At 47.6% G+C, this 6,725-nt stretch overlaps 1 pseudogene; it reads left to right on the top strand.

Annotated features, from left to right (window-relative positions):
• The first annotated feature begins 367 nt into the window (after positions 1–367).
• LOC126199913 (5S ribosomal RNA) lies at positions 368–485 on the top strand (annotated as a pseudogene).
• The last annotated feature ends 6,240 nt before the right edge of the window (positions 486–6,725 follow it).

Here is a 6,725-nt window from a genome sequence, read left to right on the forward strand (position 1 = left end):
AAATACCGCACTGGCGGAATGTACGTGATACCACGTACTTATACGTTTGTGACTATTACAGCGCCGTCTGTCACAAAGCGAAAAAAGTGGTCCAACTAAAACATTCATATTTCTTTACGTACTACACGAATATGAAATAAAAAATGGGAGTTCCTATTTAAAGAAAGGCAGTTGACATCCGTTTGTCCTATGGCAGCGCCATCTAGCGGGCCAACCATAGCGCCATCTGGTTTCCCCCTTCAAGCTAGACGAGTTTCGTTCTTTGTAGTTTTTTCGTTTGATGCTTATTTCGTGAGATATTTGGCCCGGTCACTATCCATGGGCCATCCTGTATAAAATAAATTTATATAACCTACATTAAGAGAGGGGCAACGGCCTTGCCGCAGTGGTTACACCGGTTCCCGTGAGATCACCGAAGTTAAGCGCTGTCTGGCGTGGTCGGCACTTGGATGGGTGACCATCCAGGCCACCATGCGCTGTTGCCATTTTTCGGGGTGCACTCAGCCTCCTGATGCCAATTGAGGAGCTACTCGACCGAATACTTCGGTCAAGAATACCATCTTACAACTGGGAGAACGGTGTGCTGGCCCCACGTCCCTCCTATCCTCATTCTCCACCGAGGATGACACGGCGGTCGGATGGTCCCGGTAGGCCACTCATGGCCTGAAGACGGAGTGCACATTAAGAGAGCCATTTTGTTGCCACGAACTAAAGTAGTCCTTCTTGTATCTTCCGTTATCAGATAGGGCCACAAGCTGCCTAGAAAATCCTATGTACGGGCTATCTGAGATACGCTAATTTAATTAGATTCAATGACCACGTGCGATGCGTTTTCGTCGGAAAAATATGATGTTTTCGTTAGTTGCGGAAGAATTTTCTGCATGAGAAGCTACACTTTTCATTACGGCAAACAGAAAATAACGTGGAGTGTAAGCTTGTCCCCAACAGCGGAAAATTCGAACTTTCCACTTGGTGAGGTCAAATACTCACAACTACTGTCCTTCGCTATTCCATAAATTTCCAGCTTTAATAATGCCCTAAATGTCGGTTTAACATGTAAATATTCTTGACATATATTTTTTATCATTTAAAGGCCATAACTTACGTAATTCTGCAGAAATCATGTTGCACTGTTGGGAGTAATGTTCATTTTACGTGTTTTGTTTCTCTTGGGAAAGGCAGCTAAGCCACGCAAATACGTCCGGAATGAGTAGATGTATCGAGGTTTCCGCTAAGTTATAATGGACAATATGCTGAATATGCCAGATTTCCTACGTTCACAAGTAACTTTTATCATTTATAGTCGCCGAATTAAGACACCAACCTTGTTTTTTTTTCTAATGGAACGATATACTTTTCTTCAGTGGAATTTGAAAGAAGCTGCTGAGAGAACTTTATCGACATAGCACGTATGGGACTTGATGAAATACTATGTAGACAACTGCGCCGGAAATCACTGACACACCGTCAGCAGAAGAGGTTCCACAGACCTCTGTGCTATTACAGGCAAATGTAAGCGTACATGTAACTCAGGTATGGTTCTTTGTTTACCTGTGCCCTTGATGCCCTCCAGTCTCCGTTCTGCTGTTGCAGCAGTCAGCCATCTTGCTCGCAGAACTATTGAGACAGTCGAAAAAGTCGTTCACGGCGGGTGTTGCCGAACTGTAAGGCAGTGGTGCGGTGCGGCTGCCTGCTGGAGGCTATCCGGATCGTGCCACGTACTCACGATCTGTCTTTGCGGTGGTTATAAAAAGAGCTTCTAGAAACTGGAACTGTGCAGAACAAAATACGCTAGAGGAAAAGAAGTGCAGCTGATGAAAGCAATGAGACAAACATTATGTCAGCAGTAACGAATGATGTAAATGTCACTAACAAGGGAACCTCCCCATCGCACCCCCCTCAGATTTAGTTATAAGTTGGCACAGTGGATAGGCCTTGAAAGACTGAACACAGATCAATCGACAAAACAGGAAGAAGTTATGTGGAACTATGAAAAATATTAGTCAAATATACAAACTGAGTAGTCCATTCGAAGATAGGCAACATCAAGGAGTCAACGAGTGCCGTGGTCTCGTGGTTAGCGAGAGCAGCTACGGAACGAGAGATCCTAGGTTCAAGTCTTCCCTTGAGTGAAAAGTTTAAATTGTTTATTTTCAATTTATGTGACAAACTCTTATGTTTTCATCACATTTTTGGGAGTGATTATCACATCCACAAGAAAACCTAAATCGGGCAAGGTAGAAGAACCTTTTTACCCATTCGCTAAGTGTACAAGTTAGGTGGGCCGACAACGTATTCCTGTCATGTGACGCACATGACGTCACCAGTGTCGTATAGAATATATCAGACGTGTTTTCCTGTGGAGGAATCGGTTGACCTATGACCTTGCGATCAAATGTTTTCGGTTCCCATTGGAGAGGCACCTCCTTTCGTCTACTAATCGCACGGTTTTGCGGTGCGGTCGCAAAACACAGACACTAAACTTATTACAGAGAACAGAGACGTCAATGAACGAACGGACAGATCATAACTTTGTGAAAATAAAGAAAGTAAAATTTTCCGTCGAGGGAAGACTTGAACCAAGGACCTCTCGTTCCGCAGCTACTCACGCTTACAACGGGACCACGACGCTCCTGAGCTCACATTCTCTTTGATGTTGCCTATGTTCGCATGGACTACTCAGTTTGTACATTTTATTAATTTTTTTCATAGTTCCACATAACTTCTTCCTGTTTTCTCGATTGATCTGTGTTCAGTTTTTCAAGACCTATCCACTGTGCCAACTTATAACTGAGGGGGGTGCGATGGGGAGGTTCCCTTGTAAGAGGTATCTAGGAACCACGAGAGGAATGAACGAAACGAGTGTTCTGCGAACACTACATTCCATTCCATTTGATCCTCTTCACATTTCTCTGCATCTACATCTTCAGGGCAATGACTCCGAAAATTGGACGCTGGTCTCCGAATTTTATCTATAAAAGTGCAAAATGATGCGACATATCTACGCAAAAGTTTAAGGGACCAGCATTGTTTACAAACCATGGGTAAGCCAACCTTCGCAATATGCACTAATCGTCACTCGAAAATCCACGCTGACTCAAAGAAAGGATAGAAACAACGCTCTTGGTCTATCAAAGTTTGGTGCGTGTTTTTCAAGATCCACGTAACTGGTTCTCGTTTCAATGCTAGTTACCTAAATACACTAAAATATCTCGAGTTCCTAAGATATGCTGCTACCGCATTTATTGGAGTGTAGTATCAAAATGACGGATGTCCCTTCGTTTCCGCACATGTAATGAGAGACCCTCTTAAGAAAAAATTTGGATAGCATTGGAACGCTCGTTCAGCAGCCACAAAATGATCAGCACACTCACCAAACTTCATACTTTATACTTTTATCTGTGGTGGAAGGTATGAGAAGAGGTCTTTTAGGAAACACCGATGACTCCCGAAGGGATGAAATGCCTTCCAACACGGTCCTGCGTAGCCGTTAACTCCAGATGAAACTTCAGGTATAATGTTGTTTCCCCAGAATCACATTATATTATGTAGCGAAGCTCAAGGTCAACATTTTGAGCACTTGGTGTGATAGCCGTCAAAATAAACACGCTCGTCGTATCTGAGTTACGTATTTGCTTACCTGTGCTACAATAGGGCAGACATTTGTGGAACCTCATCCCCTGACGCCAGGACGGTGGTTTGTCCCATATATACCGGCTGATCAAAAAATCAGTATAAATTTGAAAACTTAATAAACCACGGAATAATGTAGATAGAGAGGTAAAAATTGGCACACATGCTTGGAATGACAGGGTTTTTTATTAGAACCGAAAAAAGTTCACAACATGTCCGACAGATGGCGCCGGATAGCAAAACGTCAGTGAGTGCCCATGACAGTCGTGTATAAAAGGAGCTGTAAAGAGAGAGAGAATCGCCGATGACACCGCCTTCCTTGCCCTTGCCCCCACCCTACAGCGCTCCCAACACCTTCTCCAATCCCATCTTGACCGGTTCACCGCTTGGTGCAACCAGTTGTTGCTCAAGGTCAATCCCTCCAAAACCCAGGCGATCATTGTAGGCAAAACCACCCCTTCCTTCCGCCTCCCTGATTTCTACATCACCATCTATGGCCGTCCTATCGCCCTCACTCCCACCCTTAAGTACCTTGGCGTCACCCTCGACCATCGCCTCTCCTGGACTCCGCACCTCCGGACAATCCAAGCCAAGGCACGCTCCCGACTCAGTCTCCTCAAGCTCCTCTCCGGCCGTACGTGGGGTCTGGACCCCTCCACCATCCTCCACACCTATAAATCCCTCATCCGCCCTATCCTTTGTTATGCCCATCCGGCTTGGATCTCCGCCCCCCCCTCCCTTTTATAAATCCCTCCAAATCCTTGAACGCCATGCTCTCCGCCTCGCCCATCGTATCCGTCTCCCCTCCCCCACGCGGATCCTATATGATCTCATCCCCTTCCCCCTCCCCCACCTCCTCCTTTTCCTTGAAAGGATACGGATCCTGTACACCTCCCGTAAACTCGACCCTCCTCACCCGCTCGTCTCCCCGATCCTCACCCACCCCTGCCCGCTGCCGCGCCTGTCTTCCCATGTCCCACCCGGTCTCCATCTCTCAACCCTCCTTACCCTCTCCCAAGGTGGCTTCCGCCAGCTCCCCCTCCCTGATGATGTCCTCCTCCCCTGCATCTACCCCTCCTATCACCTTTGATCCTCCCCCCCCACCTCCTCTTTCCTTTAGGCACCCTCCCTCCCCCCTTTCCCTTCCCTTCTCTTTCCTTTCCCCCCTCCCTCCTACCCTCTCCCCCGGGCTTCCCCTCCCCCTTCCTCCCTCCCCCTCTCTCCTTTGCCCATGGCATCTCTGCTCTCCCCTCTCCCATTTCCTCCTCCTCCTCCTCCACCACCTCTCTTGGCAGGTCCCCGGACTCGTACACGCTCAGTGAACATTCGCGCGCCGGAGATCATCGCCATCAGTGTTTAGTGTGTGTGCATCGTTTTGTGTTTCGTGCAGTTACAACTCAACTGTTCACATGTGCCATCGCCGTTCTCCGTGTTTTGTGCGCCGTGTCTCCAAGTGTTAGTGTTTTTTTTTCGTCCAACGTGAACGGCTTCTTGTTTCTTGTTTTTTTGTATCTCCATTTTTTGCCCGCCGTTTTTTGTATTGTATATATCACCTCTCTGTCATGTTTATTGTTCCACTTAAGGCTGAAGAGCAGCGTACTATGGTGCTGACAGCCCGCCTGTATAGGTGTTTAAAATTACAATAAAGGAAAAAAAAAAAGAGAGAGAATCCTCCTCCTCCTCTCCGGACTCGTACACGCTCTGTGGACATTCGCGCGCCGGAGATCGTCGCCGTCAGTGTTTCGTGTGTGTGCCTTCGTTTGTGTGTAGTGTTGTTCGCCGTCACGCCACCACCGTTCACATGCCGTCGCCATCATCCATGTTCTGTGCACCGTGTCGCCTAGTGTTAGTGCTGTTTCTCGTCCAGCGTGAACGGCTCCCTGTTTTTTCGATTTTTAGTGTCAACTTTTTTGCCCACCGTTTTGACTGTCTTCTCTGTGCCACCTTTATGTGCTACTTGTTGTCAAACTCGAGGCTGAAGAGCGGCGTATTGTGCTGCTGACAGCCCGCCTTTGTATAAGGTATTTAAAATCACAATAAAGAAAAAAAAAAAAGAGAGACAGAATCAGATGCGCCAGCAGTCGCAGCATGTTGGCGTTACCTGAAAAGGCGCTTTTAGTGAAGCTGTATTATCAGAGTGGGGAATGTGCTAGTTCAGCGTTACTATCCTATCGCCAGAGGAAGGGGATTCGAACGGGTAAATTTCCGTTGACAAATGCAGCTGTGGCGAGAATGACTTCGAAGTTCGAAGCCACAGGTTGTTTAGACGATAGACCCCGTAGTGGCCGACCGAGCACAGGGCGTAATGCTGCTGGGACAGTTCAGGAAGAAATGGAGACTGTAGCGGGTTCGTCCATGCACGGGGACGTCAGCGCTCGTGCAGTCGCAAGTCGCACCGGCATTCCGTACACTACTGTTTGGTTGGCACTTAGACGTAACCTCCGATGCTATCCGTACAAAATCCATCGGCATCATGAACTGTTACCTGGCGATTTAGTGAAGCGGAGGGCATTTGCGGTGTGGGCGTTTCAAAAGATGGCGGAAGATTACGATTAGTTGAGTAACGCGTTGTGGACCGACGAAGCTCATTTCACGCTCCGAGGGTCTGTCAACGCCCACAACAGCAGAGGAGGAGGAGGAAATTAGTGTTTAACGTCCCGTCGACAACGAGGTCATTAGAGACGGAGCGCAAGCTCGGGTGAGGGAAGGATAGGGAAGGAAATCGGCCGTGCCCTTTCAAAGGAACCATCCCGGCATTTGCCTGAAGCGATTTAGGGAAATCACGGAAAACCTAAATCAGGATGGCCGGAGACGGGATTGAACCGTCGTCCTCCCGAATGCGAGTCCAGTGTGCTAACCACTGCGCCACCTCGCTCGGTAGCACAACTGCAGAATTTGGGCTACCGAAAATCCTAGAACTATCGTGGAAACTCCATTGCACGACGAGAAAGTCACGGTATGGGTTGGATTTACCACATCTACCGTTATCGGGGCTTTTTTCTCAGAGGAAATGCGTGATTCTGGTTTTGTAACTGCTACCGTGACGGGTGAGAGGTACGCCGATATGTTACAGAATCGCATCATCCCCAGCC

This window comes from Schistocerca nitens, chromosome 8, assembly GCF_023898315.1.
Source record: "Schistocerca nitens isolate TAMUIC-IGC-003100 chromosome 8, iqSchNite1.1, whole genome shotgun sequence".
NCBI lineage: Eukaryota > Metazoa > Arthropoda > Insecta > Orthoptera > Acrididae > Schistocerca > Schistocerca nitens.